This window comes from Panthera pardus, unplaced genomic scaffold (genome assembly GCF_024362965.1).
Source record: "Panthera pardus isolate Hobbes unplaced genomic scaffold, ASM2436296v1 HiC_scaffold_16, whole genome shotgun sequence".
NCBI lineage: Eukaryota > Metazoa > Chordata > Mammalia > Carnivora > Felidae > Panthera > Panthera pardus.
Window position 1 is genome coordinate 15,713,365 of NW_026526721.1, and position 16,802 is coordinate 15,730,166.

Genomic DNA, 16,802 nt, shown 5'->3' on the forward strand with positions numbered 1-16,802 from the left:
ACCCCTGCTCAGTCTTCCTCTCTACCCTGTGTATGACAGGAGGTAAATTTTCAGAACATATATTCAGGAGTTTTCTGTAAGAATGCAGCATCAATTTGATTAAAAACAATAAAAAGAAGGACAGACATAAAAAATCTTTGAAGAAGAGAAGAATGAGTCTGATCTAAATTTGTTGAGAGGCTAGTTGTTTGGAAGTGGGAATGCTGTGTCCGTTTCTTACACATCCTCTAAAATAACTAGGACCACTCCTAGATCAGGTCACCCAAGCATATCCCACCCCTAAGTGGCTGACGTATACACAGGATTGTTTCTATGGGGAAGACACATTCAGCTTTCCAGTTTGATTACCAAGGACATGTTCAACAAAATGAAAAGACAACCTACGGAATGAGAGAAAATATTTGCAGACCATATAGTTAATTTTATACATGGTGTGAGGTAAGGGGTTCAACTTTATTCTTTTGCATCCAGTTGTTCCAACACTATTTGTTGAAAAGATAAAATATTTGTTGTTTGTGTGTGTGTGTGTGTGTGTGTGTGTGTTTAAAGTATAATCTCCATTTTATTTTATTTTTTGCACAAAGCAGTTTTTCTTCAGTCCTTAAAGACTTATCTCCTTACATGGGCTTTGATGGAGGTCATGAGGCAGCACCTGTGGGTCTAAATCAGAGTGGGGTCCTTCTGTGCTTCACGAGGGTGATTCCTAACTACTTTGCTGTGAATGGCACAACTCACACAGCAATGTAGTTTTGTATACAGCTTGAGAAGCATCTAGGCGTCCAAGACACTTGCTTCAGAAATGTCCTTGATGGTGGCAGCCTCCACTATGTTCAGAATAATGAACTTCCTAATGGCCTTTTCCTTGGGCATGCAGTGGGAGAAGTTGGTGGAGCAAACAGGCTGCAATTGGCCGTGGCCCTTTCTGGCATGACCATTATTCCTTCTTTTCCTGATCATCTTCGAAGCGAGGACTCGAGAGAGTGAAAAGATTATGGTTTATCCATTGAATTATGCCAGTCCCACATTGTCTTTACCACTTTATTACTGTAGCTTCGTAATAAGTTTTGAAACTGGGAAGTCTACATCCTACAAGCTTCTTAATCTTTTAGAAGATTGCTTTGAATATTCTGTTTCCATGAGTTTCCATATAAATATTAACCTGTCAGTTTCTGCAAAAAAAAAAAAAAAAATAGCAGCTGGGACTTTGAGAGGGATTGAGTTGAACACATAGATCAATTTGTAGAATATTGCCATCTTAACAATAGTGCCTTCTGATCCACGAATATGGGATGTTTTTCCATTTATGTAGATATTCTTTAATTTTTTTCAATGACATTTTGTGTATTTTCTGTATATAAATCTTGTGCTTTAAATAAATTCACTTCTAAATTTTTTTTTGCTCTTGTAAATGGAATTTACAAGATTGATTATAGGTGATTATAGTTGATTATAGTTTTGGATTATTCTCACACTTTCCTTTAATTCTTTAAACATGGCTTCCTTTAGTTCATTAGGTGATTTAAAGTCTTTGTTTAAAAAGTCCAAAGTCTGGACATTGTTAGAGAGAATTGTCTGGTTGTTTTCTTTTGCATGGGCTACACATTCTTGTTTCTTTGTGTGTCTCATATTTTTCTGTTGAAAAAATATTTTTCTGTTTTAAACAATATATTGTGGCAACTCTGGAAATCAGATGCTCTCTCCAGGCTTTTTTGTTGCTGTTTTTTTGTTTTTGTTATTATTGTTGCTTTTTATTTATTTATCAGCTTAGTGACTTTTCTGCAGTCTTTGTGTAAAGTCTGTGTTCTTTGTCATATGTGGCTGTTGAAGTCTCTGCCTGGTTAGCTTAGTGGTCAGCTAATGATTACCTAGAGATTTCCATAAATGCTTTGGACTAATAACTCTCCCAGCCTTTGTGTGTTGGGATCTTACACCTCTGTCTTAGCTTGTGCAGAGCCTCAAGGTAAGCTAGAGAGGAAAGATTAGGACCTTCTGGGGCCTTTTCTGTGTATGTACATGGTCTTCTAGATTTCCAAGAATGTGTGTGAGCTTTTCAAAATCTCTTATGGACCTCTCATTTCTCTGTTGTTCTTTTTTAAGTGTTTTGATTAGGCCCACTCAGTAACCTCATCGCAGATAGCTGCAATCTTAAACACTTGCCATTGATTTTTTTTTCCCAAAGTCCCTAGAATCAGGGATGTTGGTACAGAGCATGCTCTGAGTCAGGTCAAATAAAGTCAGGTCATGGGAAGGGGGATTTTCAATAAGAGGCTTTACTGGTCAAATGTTGACAATTGGTCAAATGTTGACAGGCTTTGGGGAAGTTCCAAACCCATTCTACCCTCTCCAGTTAGACTGTTGGTTCACACAGCTATCACGTTGTGCAACTTTTGGTCCTCAAGGGGAGAGGAGGATGGTTCTTACCAAGAGTCAGCCATTTTTCTTGATAAACACGACTTGGAATTGTGTAATTCTTTAGTTAATTTTCAGAATACAGAAAAATTTGATTTTGACTTTTGCCACAGCTTTTATTGCCTTTATGGAGAAGCAGATTTTTGGAGATCCTTATCTGCCATTCAGGAAGCACTTTTTTTTTTATTAAGTTAAAAGATAATTTTTTAAAGGTAAAAACATGATACATAAATCAATACAAATATTAAATAAACACATGGCAAAGGTTTTATTTAATTCATTACTTAATGTGGGACACAGTAAGATGTTATATATTCAAGAAAGTATTGAAAGAACACACACACACACACACACACACACACATACGCATACACAGACAATTGAGAGAGCTGTATACTAGGACTTCCAACACTACGTTAAATAACAATGGTGAGAGTGAACTATTGGGACCTCATCAACATAAAAAGCTTCTGCACTGCAAAGGAAACAATTGACAAAACTAAAAGGCAACTGATGTAATGGGAAAAGATATTTGCAAATGACATATCAGATAAAGGGCTAGTATCTAAAATCTATAAAGAACTCACCAAACTCCACACCCAAAAAAAATAATCCAGTGAAGAAATGGGCAGAAGACAGGAACAGACACTTTTTCAAAGAAGACATCCAGATGGCCAACAGACACATGAAAAGATGCTCAACGTCACTCCTCATCAGGGAAATACAAATCAAAACCACACTGAGATATCACCTCACGCCTGTCAGAGTGGCTAAAATGAACAAATCAGGAGACTGTAGATGTTGGTGAGGATGTGGAGAAATGGGAACCCTCTTGCACTGTTGGTGGGAATGCAAACTGGTGCAGCCACTCTGGAAAACAGTGTGGAGTTTCCTCAAAAAATTAAAAATAGAACTACCCTATGACCCAGCAATAGCACAGCTAGGAATTTACCCAAGTGATACAGGAGTGCTGATGCATAGGGGCACTTGTACCCCAATGTTTATAGCAGCACTTTCAACAATAGCCAATTATGGAAAGACCCTAAATGTCCATCAACTGATGAATGGATAAAGAAATTGTGGTTTACATACACAATGGAATACTACTTGGCAATGAGAATGAATGAGATGTGGCCTTTTGTAGCAACGTGGATGGAACTGGAGAGTGTTAATGCTAAGTGAAATAAGTCATACAGAGAAAGACAGATACTGTACGTTTTCATTCTTATGTGGATCCTGAGAAACTTAACAGAAGACCATGGGGGAGGGGAAGGAAAAAAAAGTTAGAGAGGGAGGGAGCCAAACCATAAGAGACTCTTAAAAACTGAGAATAAACTGGGGGTTGATAGGGGGTGGGAGGGAGGGGAGGGTGAGTGATGGGCATTGAGGAGGGCACCTGTTGGGATGAGCACTGGGTGTTGTATGGAAACCAATTTGACAATAAACTTCATATTTAAAAAAAAAAAAGAAAAAAAGTTGTGCCTTTAATTTGCCTTATAAATCTTTTCAGGGTCCAGGTATATCCCATCTCCCTGGGTAATTAGTTCACTTTTCACTACATGTGCATGACGTGATTCTTATAGGTCACTTTTCCATATTAAATGTCAAGGGCCTTTGAAGACTATTCCTAGTTTATATGATAGGAATCAATTCCCTACATACAGCCCCACGAATGTTCTCCACGTGTGTATACATGACAAGGAAGCAACCTAGGGTACTGCATCGATTTAGAGGAAGTCAGAAAACAGGGAAATGTCTGTGAGCCCTGATAGTCAGGAAGGAAAGGGGGGGGGGGAGTCTAAAATCAATTAATGTTTTCTCTTTAGATTCTCTCATTTCCTATAATGTTATACAAAGTAAAGATTTCGGAAGAAAGAGAAGATTCGAGGACATGGAGGGAGAGGATAAAGTGGGAGTTTTGTGGAGACTTCAAGGGCATCAAAGTGATGATCATACAGAGCTAAGCACGGCTGGCTTCATAGATGTGCCACATGTGCAGTTGCACAGGACCTGCACTCAGAAGGGCCCTGCCCTGGCTTTAAATGCTTTACTGTCAGTGTCAGAGATTCTTAGTTTTTGAACCAAGGGGTCCAAATTTTCATGTCACGCTTGGTCCACAAATTATGCAATAAACCCTGATGCTACATCAAGCTTTTTTTAAGTTTGAACCAATTACAAATTGAAAGGAAGCATTTATTCAAATTTCCACCTATTTATTACTCTGATGGCCTTATACTAGGATCCAAGAATAATAGCAAACCAAACTGAGATCTCACAGTCCCATGCTTTTCCCACAGATGGAAAGAATAGGAGGCAAGAAACGACTCTGAGCAACAACCATCAGGAGTCATGTACAATTGATCTTTGCGCAGAGCGTAGGAAGAGACGCGTGTTCCTATTAAGAGTTCTTACACGAGCTTAGATAACTGCTCCTAAAATCGAATGCTAGACCTCTAGTAATGGGTGACATCTGCCCCTAGCTAGTGAAGTGGCTTCAAAATCCCCAATCTAGGAACTGAGTAATTCGTCACCATTGTCAAAACCATCCTTTGTCATCCTTCACCCTTAACAGACGTTACCCAGTGTAAGAAAAAGAAAATGCCTACAAGCTGAGCGTGTATTACTCACTGTAGAAAAGTAATTACCCTTACTTCCATTTCAGGCATTGAAACAGAACAAATGTCCTATTTCCACATTCTATACACACATATTCATATAAATACAAACGTGCATCTCTGCACGAAGTGACAGGGCTTTCTATTTGTAGACATATTTGTATTTAACATACTCTGGATAGAGGGGCACATGGTGGGGGCTGGTGCTCAGCCAGTTAAGCGCCCAACTCTTGATTTCAGCTCAGGTCATGATCTCAGGATTCATGAGCGAGAGCCCCGCCAACGGCTCTGCACTGACAGCGTGGAGCCTGCTTGGGATTTCTTTCTGCCTCTCTCTCTCAAAAAAAAAATAGGATGTAAAAAATTTCTTTAACATACTCTGAAAAGATATTTAAAATGAAGGAATTTGGATATGATCAATATCTTCCAAGAACTTTCACCTGGTAAGACAGAGGACACTGCTGCCCAAATTGATAAATGGAGAGCCTGACCTGCTGGTATGGCAGTGCTTTTAATCAGCTCCCAAAATAAAAGAACGTAGCCCCGTCACTGCTGATTCACCACTACCCTCAAGGGTTTGAGTTTCCTTCTTGTGGCAGAATCTTCTGCATCCGCCCCCACACACTCCACCCCATATACTGGTTCTTTTTCTTCCATACTAAGTTTCAAGCAATAGGATTGTATTGGCCAGAGTTCCCCAGAGAAACAGAACCAATAGGAGATAGAGAGGGGGGGGGATTTATTAAAGGGAATTAGCGCATGTGATTATGGAGGCTGACAAGTCCCAAGATTTGTCATCTGTTAGCTAGAGACCTAGGAAGCCAATGGTGCAGTTCTCATGTGAAGGTGGACAGGCTTGAGACCCAGAAAGAGCCAATGTCTCTTATCTGGTCTAAAGGCAGGAAAGAGCCAACATCCCAACTCAAGGGAGGCAGGCAGGAGGAGATCTCTCTTACTCATAGCCTTTTTGTTCTATTCAGTACTTCAACTGATCAGACAAGCTCCACCCACATTAGGGAGGCCTATCTGCTTTACTCATTTTACTAATTAAAAAGTAAATCCCAGAAAGCCTGGGTGGCTCAGTCGGTTAAGCCTCAGACTCTTGATTTTGACTCAGGTCATGATCTCATGATTCATGAGTTTGAGCTTCTTTGCTGACAGTACAGAGCCTACCTGGGATTCTGTCTCACTCCCTCTCTCTGCCCCTCCCTCGCTCATTCTCTCTCTCTCTTTCTATCTCGCAAAATAAAAACAAAAAAGTAAATCTCATGCAAAAACACCCTCACAGAGACACCCAGAATAATGTTTGACCAAACATCTGGGGACCCCATGGCCCAGAAGCATCTCATGGCAGCTTCCAGGATAGCCAGCCCACCAAGTTGGCCTCTCTTCTTCTTGTCCCTACTCCCTGTAGCCATCTTGAACCCTAACAATGAGCAGCTGGCATCTCAGATTATAATAACGAGGGACATCCCTAGGGGCACCTGAGTGGCTCTATAGGTTAAGCGTCCGACTTCGGCTCAGGTCATGATCTCATGGTTTGTGAGTTCGAGTCCCGCATCAGGCTCTGGTCTGCCCCTCCACTGCTTGCACTCTGTCTCCCGCATTGTCTCAAAAATAAATTAACGTTAAAAAAAAATTTAATATAATAATGAGGGACATCCCTTAATAAGAGCAGATAAATTTGAGGCTCTGAAGATTTTATGGAGCAGAACCTCCAAACCAACCCAGGACTCTATGTTCACACCTACTCTATGATGTGAAAAAAAAAAAATGCTTTTTCACATTATAGAAGAATCTTTCCACTGTTACTAGGGGGTGGTGATTGGGTCCGGGGCACAAGCATGGAATCTGCCCCTTTGCCACTGATTCTAATCCCAATACACCTCCCTTATTCTCCCATTGCACATTACAGAACAGGATCACACATTGGACAACAAATTAGCTAAAATACTTATGACTAGAAAGAAAGAAAGCTATAAGACCTGTGTAGCTCACCAACTCTACAGTGAGGGTGATAATAAGACTTCTACAGCACAGTGATCTTTCGTGCACCTTTCACAACAATTCATTTCTTTCCAAAAATAACCTTGTGAAGCAGAGAAAGCTGATATTTTCACCCTCATGTTTCTCTCTGAAAAATCTAGGATTGCCCTGCTTGGATGATAATTTGGTTTTAATTGATTCCTCATATGAAGCTAAGCAAAACCATGCAGAATCAAGTGGGCAATCTAATATCTTATTAAATAGAACACTATCACTTTGCAAATGTTTATGGGGAGCTTTAAAACGGCCTTTATAAATGCAAATTAAGCCTTAAAGCAATATGCTGAAATAATAGTAACATTCTGTTTTAACATGATCGACATCAAAATGACTGCTAAATTTAATTGCCTTTCAATGGAAAACTCTGGTCACTGTAGAACAGAAGGAACTTGGGCTTGTCATTTGTTCGTTGTCTTGGGTTTTCAATTAAACAAGAAAACGCTATTATTGGTGTCAAATGCATGTTAGCATTAAAGGCCAGGGGAGGGGCGCCTGGCTGGCTTAGTTTAGTGAAGCGTGCAGCTTTTGATCTTGAGGTTGTGGGTTCAAGCCCCACGTTGGATGTAGAGATTACTTAAAAATAAAATCTTAAAGTTTTTAAAAACCTTTATTTATTTTTGAAAGCCAGAGAGAGACAGAGTGTGAGCAGAGGAGAGGCAGAGAGCGAGGGAGACACAGAATCTGAAGCAGACTCCAGGCTCCGAGCTGTCAGCACAGGGTCCAACGCGGGGCTGGAACTCAAAAACTGTGAGATCATGACCTGAGCCAAAGTCAGATGTTTAACCAACTGAGCCACCCAGGTGCCCCTAAAAATAAAATCTTTAAATAAATAAATAAAGGCCAGGAGAAATCCTAAAGCTGAGAGCTCTTTAACTTTTTTTAGCCCGGTGTTACTCTAATTTATTTGATCATGAAGCAGTGTTTTCTTCTTTTTTTTTTTTTTATTACATACTTAACATTTCAAACACTGATGTTGCAAAAGCATGGTTTCAGAAATCTGATACCACATTCAACTTCCAGAGCACTTTCTTCTAAACAAACAGCAGTTAAGGATGAGGTTGGGAGGGGGCAGGGTCTCCGCGCCCAGCTTTCTCTCCACCATCCTCCCAAATTAGGATTGCCAGACTCAGCCAATAAAAATACAGAGCTCCCAGCGCACCTGGGGGGTTCAGTCAGTTGAGCCTCTTACTCTAGATTTCAGCTCAGGTCATGATCCCCCTGGTTCAGGGGATCGAACCCTGTGTCGGGCTCTGTGCTGACAGCAATCAGCCTACTTTAGATTTTCTGTCTGTCTCTCTGCTCCTCTCCCCCACCTCTCAAAACTAAATAAACCATTTAAAACAAAATACAGAGGCATCTGGGTGGCTCAGTGGGTTCAGCGACCAACACTTGATCTTGGCTCAGGTCCTGATTTCATGGTTTGTGAGTTCAGTCCCCATGTTGGGCTCTGCACTGACAGTGTGGAGCCTCCTTGAGATTCTCTCTCCCTCTCTCTATGCCCCTCCCCCCCCGTCAAAATAAATAAATAAACTTTAAAAAGATAAAAAAAAAATTTTAAATACAGAGTTCCCAGTTAAAATTAAACTTCAGATAAATAGCTTTTTTTTTTTTTTTTACACAATGATTGGGACATACTTATGCCATATATATATATATATATATATATATATGTATATATATACACATCTCATATTTTGTCTGACAACCCTGCCCCTGACCCATCCTCAGGAAGGGAGGGGCTGATGGTCCTCCTGGCTCATATATCCAGACATTTAATGGACAAACTAGGAAGGACACAGGGTTAAAATCACAAACTTGGCCATCCTGGCCATCTTGGGGTTTTTTTGTTTGTTTGTTATTAATTAGCTACTGAGGTATTTCTACCTTTTTACCTTGTTGGTCATCTGTGCAAAAGACTCTCAGGGATGCCTGGGTGGCTCAGTTGGTCGAGTGTCTGACTTCGGCTCAGGTCATGATCTCACAGTTCATGAGTTCAAGCCCCGCGTCAGGCTCTGTGCTGAGAGCTTAGAGCCTGGAACCTGCTTCGGATTCTGTGTCTCCCTCTCTCTCTGTTCCTCCCCTGTTCGCACTCTGTCTCTCTCTCTCTCTCTCTCTCAAAAATATAAAAAGTTAAAAAAAAGACTCTCCATGCACCTCTGTAGATGCATCACTCTCCCCACTTTTCCACCCTGGTATGTGCCCTAGGAGCCTGGCTAGAGGGACCACAGCAACAAAGTTCCCTTGCCCTCTGACTTGTGATTGGGTTTTCCCAGTGGGAGCCACCAGCAGAAGAGAGAAGGACAGGAGGAGGGAAAGACCGAAGTATCTATCCTCTAGGCTACTCCCACCTAAGCCCTGGGTAAGCTGTGGCCTCACCTCCCCACCAAAGCACAAATTCTTGGGAATGCGATGGGGCAGAGCCTCCTCTCCAGAACAGTCCCTGCCAGGTCCTAGTACTGCTTCTTCCCTCCTTCATCTTCCAAGGCGTAGGAGAGACTTCCCTGAGGCTGCCAGTCCCAACGGCTTCACCAATCCTCCCAGCTTCCCTTAACTCTGTCCCCAACTTGGTAAATATTCCCTTCATTAGGTCTCCTTTCATTGGCCCCTTTTGAATGCGCTCTTGTTCCCTACAGGGACATTGATTACAGAGAGAAGGACTGAGATTTGGGGGGATATACAAACTCCTCACCTGCACCTTAATCCTCAATCTCAAACTCAAACTAGGTTTGCAGAAAGTCTCGCTTTGGGGGTTTTAGCACCAATAATAAAGAGACTCCTTGCTTCCCATCTCTGGGTCAGCCAGCTAAAGGTCAGTGAATGCCGCTCAGTAGGCTTTTATAGTCACTGCTACTTGAACCACTATTATTATAATTAGCACCCTGCATATCTGTATTTATAATATTGCAATGGTTTTGTAACAGTTTGGGGGTGGGGGTCAGTGTATTCAAATGCCATCAACATTCATCTCTCTCTGTGAAAAGAAGAACGTACAACCAGATGGAGATTTGCATGTAGAGCACAGTGACTCCCGAGTCTTGAGTCTTCTCACCTGGGATCTGAGATCTGACCCCTGTGTTCACTATGCTAGTTCCCAGAAGGCAGAAATCCCTAAAATTTGGTCGGGAAACCAGATATTCTCAGAATATATATTGTGACAGAATAGGGCTTGACACAACAACAAGTTAAATGAAAAACAAAAACAGGGGCATCTCGATGCTTCAGTCAGTTAAGCATCTGGCTGTTGCTTTCGGCTCATGTCATGGTCTCACGGTTCATGGGATCAAGCCCCCCATCAGGCTCTGCACTGACAGTGCGGAGCTTGCTTGGGATTCTTTCTCTCTGCCCCTCACACACTCTCTCTTTCTCTCAAAATAAATAAACATTTTAAATTAAGTTTAAAAAATAGAAACAAGGAAGAAAGAAAGAAGAAAGGGAAAGAAAGAAAGGAGGAAATAAAGAAGGAAGAAAGAAAGAAAGAAAAGGAAAGAGAAAGAAAAGAAAAACCATCCCAACTTACGCATGATTTCTTGCTTTTTCCCAGCTATTTTTAAATCAAATCACCATAGAATCTATGGCATTCTGGAGATTGCAGGATTTGTGAGTCATATCCTTATTTACAGGAATGATAGGGAAAGTCAGCATGTTCAGTATTTACTTCATTTTTGAGAAGTGAGCAGGCAATTAAGAAGCAGGGGGGTGGAGGGGGCAGTCTGTCTCACACATAACTTTACCTCATCCTACTATCTCTTTATCTTTCCCTTTCCAAGGCTCAGATCTGAGAGAACAGCTACTGCCCAGACATGTTCAGTGAAGACAAAATAGGTTGAGATCAGCCGGTTGCAAATGCAATTTCTCCCTCATTGGCTGTTGAAAAACTTGGTTCCTCCTCTATTCACACTGGCTCAGTCCTTCTGCTCAGAATTCTCATCCTAAACTCCTTAGTGCAAAAGCAGCCACTAAAAAGTTTTTAAAAGACAAAATCTTCAGGGACCCACTCTGTTTTCTGTCTTGTATGACTCAGGCCATCACCTCACTATCATTATCACATTATCTGCACTCTTAAAAGCCACCCACACACAAGGACTGGATAGGAAGGAACATTTTCAAGGTTTCAGGGAGCAGAATGAAATAGACATGATTTTAACAGTATAACTTAAAACTCTTGAGTAGAAGACATTTTTCTTTCAGGGAACTTTTGTTGGTAACCCTGAGAAATCATATATTCCCAGTTATTTAAAACACAGACTGTTAGAATTGGAAGGGTATTCAAAGAATCTAAAGGTTCATGCTATCAGCTTCATGGGTTATTTAATCTTGACCTATGTGCATTTCAAGTTTCTATGTTCATGTGTGAGATGATTTCACTCTCTCTTCTCTGATTATCATTCTTTAAAAATAACAAGATGGCTGAAAAATATTGTCTTAGAAGTTCTAATTGCTTAAGAATATTCTCTTGCCAGTTCTAGGTTTGGCAATTTTGAAACATGAAATAAACATTTAAAAACAGGTTGCTAGGGGTGCCTGCGTGGCTCAGCCGGTGAAGCGTCCGACTTTGGCTCAGCTCATGATCTCGTGGTCTGAGAGTTCGAGCCCAGCCTCAGGATCTGTGCTGACAGCTCAGAGCCTGAGGCCTGCTTTGGAATCTGTGACTCCCTCTCTCTCTCTCTGCCCCTCCCCCACTCACACTCTGTCTCTCCCTGTCTCTCAAAAAATAAACATTAAAATTTTTTTTTAATTTTTTAAATAAAAAAATTTTAAAAATAAAAACAGGTGGATAGTAGAAATATTCATTAAAAAGAAGGATTATTATAAGCGTCACCTATTTAAATATATTAATGGTGACTGTGAAGGTAGATTCAGTCTGACCAAGCGTTTATTATTCTCTAAGGAGAAAAATATTCATTAAGTGACTTATCAAATCAAATGTATATAATAACCCTGTCTAACTAACTTATCATCTATCTAGCCCACTAGCTAAATATATACAATATAAATATTCCTATATTGCACTCTCAGCAATTAAAAAAAAATTTTTTTTAACGTTTATTTATTTTTGAGACAGAGAGAGACAGAGCATGAACGGGGGAGGGTCATAGAGAGAGGGAGACACAGAATCTGAAACAGGCTCCAGGCTCTGAGCTGTCAGCACAGAGCCCGATGCAGGGCTCGAACTCATGGACCGCGAGATCAGAACCTGAGCCAAAGTCGGACGCTTAACCGACTGAGCCACCCAGACGCCCTAACACTCTCAGTAATTTAAAGTGAAGTAACTTTAAAAAGAAAACTCTTAAAACATGTCACTATAGAAGATAATGTGTTCACATGGTACGCCCTATGTTTAAATTCAGTGGCTTCCTATTGCTTTTAGGATTAAGGCCAAAATTCTTAATGTGATCTTCAAGTTTCTGCCTTATTCTACAACTTCATCTTGTATCACACTCTCCCTATATCTTCATGCTCAGCCACACTGGTCTTCCTTCAAGTCTTTGAACATGTCACAGGGCCTTTGTACGTGTTTTCATTCTGTCTAGATGCCTTCCTCCACCCACCTTCTTTGCCTCTTGAGCTCTTACTCATCTACCAGATCTTACCTCAGGAGTTACCACCTCACGGAAACCATCCCAGCCTCCTTATCTCAGTTAGATTCGCTTTCATAAACTAGGTTTCTTTTCTGCTTGGCACTTACCTCATTTACATGATGTATTTGTTATCTACTGCTAAATATCACCTCGAAATTTATTAGCTTAAAACAGTAAACATTTATCATCTCTTGGTTCCTGCTAATCAAGAACCAGGAGCAGACTGGTGGTGTGGCTGTGGCTCAGAGTCTCGTGACATGGCCTCAAGATGTCAGCCAGGCTGCAGCCATTTGAAGTCTTGCCTGGTGCTAGAAGGTCTGCTTCCAAGTTCATTTGTAGGGCCTCAGTTCCTTACCATGTGGCCTCTCCAAGGCCTGCTTAAGTCTCTTCAGAACATGGCAGGTGGCTCTCCCCAGAGCAAGTGATCCCAGAGAACAGATGAGAAGGGAGCTACTATGTCTTTTACGACCTCGCCTTAGAAGTCACATAGTGCCACTTCTTCTCTATTCTGTTTGTTAAAAATAGGTCTTTTAGTCCAATCCACAGTACACGGCAGGGAACTTACGCTCTACCTTTGGAGGGGATTTTTGGATATATTTTAAGATGATCCCAGGGCGCCTGGGTGGCTCAGTCGGTTGACAGTCTAGCTCTTGATTTCGGCTCAAGTTATGATCCCGGGTCGTGGGATGGAGCCCTGCGTCAGGCTCTGTCCTGAACGTGGAGCCTACTTAGGATTCTCTTTCTCTACCTCTGCCCGTCTCCTTCACTCATTCTTTTTCTCTCTCTCTGTCTCTCTCTTAAAAGAAACAACAACAAAAAAAGACTACCCCAAGTGGGTATTTGGGTAAATGTCTACCTCCCTTACTAGACTAAGGGTACCTTAAGAATGGCACCCATTTTTTTTATTGTTCACTGTTGTGTCCCTGGAACCTTCCAGGATGCCTAGCAAAGTACAAGCATTCAGGAAATAGTTTTAAAAATTAATGAATTTGGGGCGCCTCGGTGGCTTGGTCAGTTGAGCATCCAACTTCGACTCAGGTCATGATCTCACCATTCGTGGGTTCAAGCCCTGCATCGTGCTCTGTGCTGACAGCTCAGAGCCTGGAGCCTGCTTCAGATTCGGTGTCTCCCTCTCTCTCTGCCCCTCCCTGATCGCGCTTGCACTCTCTCTCTCTAAAAAATAAATAAACTTAAAAAAATTAATTAATAAGTGAATGAAACTTAGTATTTCAATCCCAGTGCTAGGGAACTTTGTACAAATTACTTAGTTACTAATTCAGGAGAATGGGGATAATTATAGCTACTTCTCAGGTCATTATAAGAATTTAACAATACAGTCTATATAAAGCACTGGCATAGTCTGGCACAGAAGGGGCTCAGGAAATTTCACCTCTCATCTTCTTTGCTTCCGTTGCATATGGAATCCATCCCAAGCCACATGGATTCTACTTATCACGTCTCCCCATCCCTTCTAGTCTGTTACTCCATTTCAATTGCGGCCTCTCTCCTTGCACACTCCTATTACCCTTCTGACAGTTCCTCTGCCTCCGGTCTCTGTCTCCTGTGATCCATCCCACGCACTACAACCATATTGCTTATCTTCAAGTCCTGTCCTCATCATTCACTCCTGATTTCAAAACATTTCTGTCCAGGGGCGCCTGGGTGGTTCAGTCGGTTAAGCATCCAACTTTGGCTCACGTCATGATCTCACAGTTCATGCGCTCAGGGGCCCCCCATTGGGTTCTGTGCTGACAGCTCAGAGCCTGGAACTGACTTCAGATTCCGTGTCTCCCTCTCTCTCTACCCCTCCCCCTGCCCACATCCTGTCTCTCTCTCAAAAATAAACAGGGGCGCCTGGGTGGCTCAGTCGGTTAAGCCTCCGACTTCAGCTCAGGTCATGATCTCGCGGTTGGTGAGTTCAAGCCCCGCGTCGGGCTCTGTGCTGACAGCTCAGCACAGAGCCCGGAGCCTGCTTCGGATTCTGTGTCTCCCTCTGTCTCTGGCCCTCCCCCGTTCATACTCTGTCTCTCTCTGTCTCAAAAATAAACGTTAAAAAAAAAATAAGAAACATTAAAAAACAAAGTTTTTAAAACATTTCTGTCCAAACTCCCCCTGCAACCAGGGCCCGGTGGAACTTCCCAACCTAATTATTCACTAACCGCCTGCATATACTGGACAGTAAAGACTCGTCACCGCCCCCATATCTGGGCTTCCCAACCACTGTTCTTCTGCTCATTGCCATCCTTTCCTTCTCTGAACTCCGACTGAAAACTTCATCTATCTTATTGCACTGACGTTTATTCATGTCTTCAGGAACTAGAACAAATATGCTACTTCTGTTACTAAATTGGAAGCATCTCGAAGGCTAGGATGGTGTAATTCATTCTTCATCCTCTGTTGTCGTTCCTCTGCCCTGTACTAGGAAAGTGTACCATAAACTTTTGTTGAATTGGATTTGAGCTCCAGACGGCTTTTATTTCCTTATTTATACTGACTTCGCGATACAGCCAAGTCCAGATGCCAGAATGAGATAGAGCACATGCTCTGCCCTTTCCAGTGATTAGACATTTGACCTCTACCCACAGATGACCACATTCTTGTCGTGTCTACATCAACTAAGTGACCCACAAAGAGCAATTCTCCAATAGAGCAATCGCAGAATACAAAATGGGTTGCATTTTCCTTTCATTCTGGCCGAAAAGCAAATATCTTCACCTTAATATTCATCGGACCTCTGTGCTCATTTTTAATGCTCTATATCATTTTCATTATTGCTAATAGCAAGAATACTGTAAATATATTTGAAGATAGGAAATTCTTAAATGGTTCTGTGTTATATAGATAATACGCAGAGGTGAGTAAGACTGGGGGGAATTTGTTACATGCATGGAAAGCTAAGACTGGCAATGCGAGAAATTTTGCTTTTAGATTTCTCTGGCACGACTTCAAAAGTAGATGATGTTTTCATGTTTTCAATGAATAAAAGTCTGCCTCAGACACACACACGTAGGGAAATTCTTGCTGTTGAGTCATGAATAGATACCTTTAGGAAACATGTAGTAAAATTTCAGGCTGAGACAGGCACAGATATTACAAGTATTTACTCAGTGTCTCCTCAATATATTACCAATGGTGTTCCAATATTTTGACCCTGTTAAATTATTTTCATTCTGGTAGAGCAAAGATATTTTGGAACTATATTTCCCTGCTCCCAATTATCTATAAGGGGCCATGACTGCTTGAATTCTGTAAATCTATGTAAACCTCTTCAGATGGGCAGTGACCAAAAACTAATTCCTGTGTTTAGACATTGGCAATGTACTCTTCATTCTCCCAGTCCATTAACCCTGGATTTATATAAATTTAGTGGACAATTCCTTCTTTATATTAGTATGTATAAGCCTTGGGGTTACTAAAGAAGAAGGTTCTACCAGGATAATAGGGACTTTCATCTTTGGTCAAATGTTAAAGCAGCTTCAGGATGAATAGGTGCATATAACATTAGAATGTTGAGATCTAGCAAAAAGCTTTGTTTTACAAATGAGGAAACGGACGTTCAGGGTGTATAGAGACTTCATGGACTCTGCACCACCTGGCAAGAAACTTGTGACCCTGCAACATGCTTCCCCTTGGCGTCTGCCCACCTGCCCAGTGACTAGTCTAGTCTTGGGTGTATCAGACTGGTCACCATTGGCATGTTGGGCCAGGCAATTCCTTGTAGCTGAGGGTGTCATCCTGTGCATGGCAGGATGTCTAGCAGCATCCCTGGCCACTATTCTCTAGACGCCTCTAGCACCTGTTCATCCTAGTCATGACAATAACAACAACAAAATGGCTCTAGACCTTGCCATCTGTCCACCCAGGGGTAAGTCACCCCCCGTCCATAAAAACTGGTCTATCCTTGGCCATCCTGGTGTTTTAATCAACCATCCTCTTTTACGTTTTCTGGGAAAATACCTTAAGACACTAATGCATCATATTGAGTATTAGAATTCTGCATGACCTACGTGAGACTCTGCAGTCTTTCCAAGAGAAGGGGCTTCACTGCTGATTCTGCGCATACAAATATGACTAGGAACACATTCCGACTCAGGGTAGCCAGTCCCAACTAACGGTAGCATAAGGGAAGTTAAGAAAGGGACAAAATAAAGAC

General features: G+C 41.6%; 1 pseudogene; it reads right to left on the reverse strand.

Moving 5' to 3' along the window:
• Window positions 1-617: 617 nt before the first annotated feature.
• LOC109277910 (40S ribosomal protein S26-like) lies at window positions 618-1,021 on the reverse strand (annotated as a pseudogene).
• Between the last annotated feature and the right edge of the window lie 15,781 nt (window positions 1,022-16,802).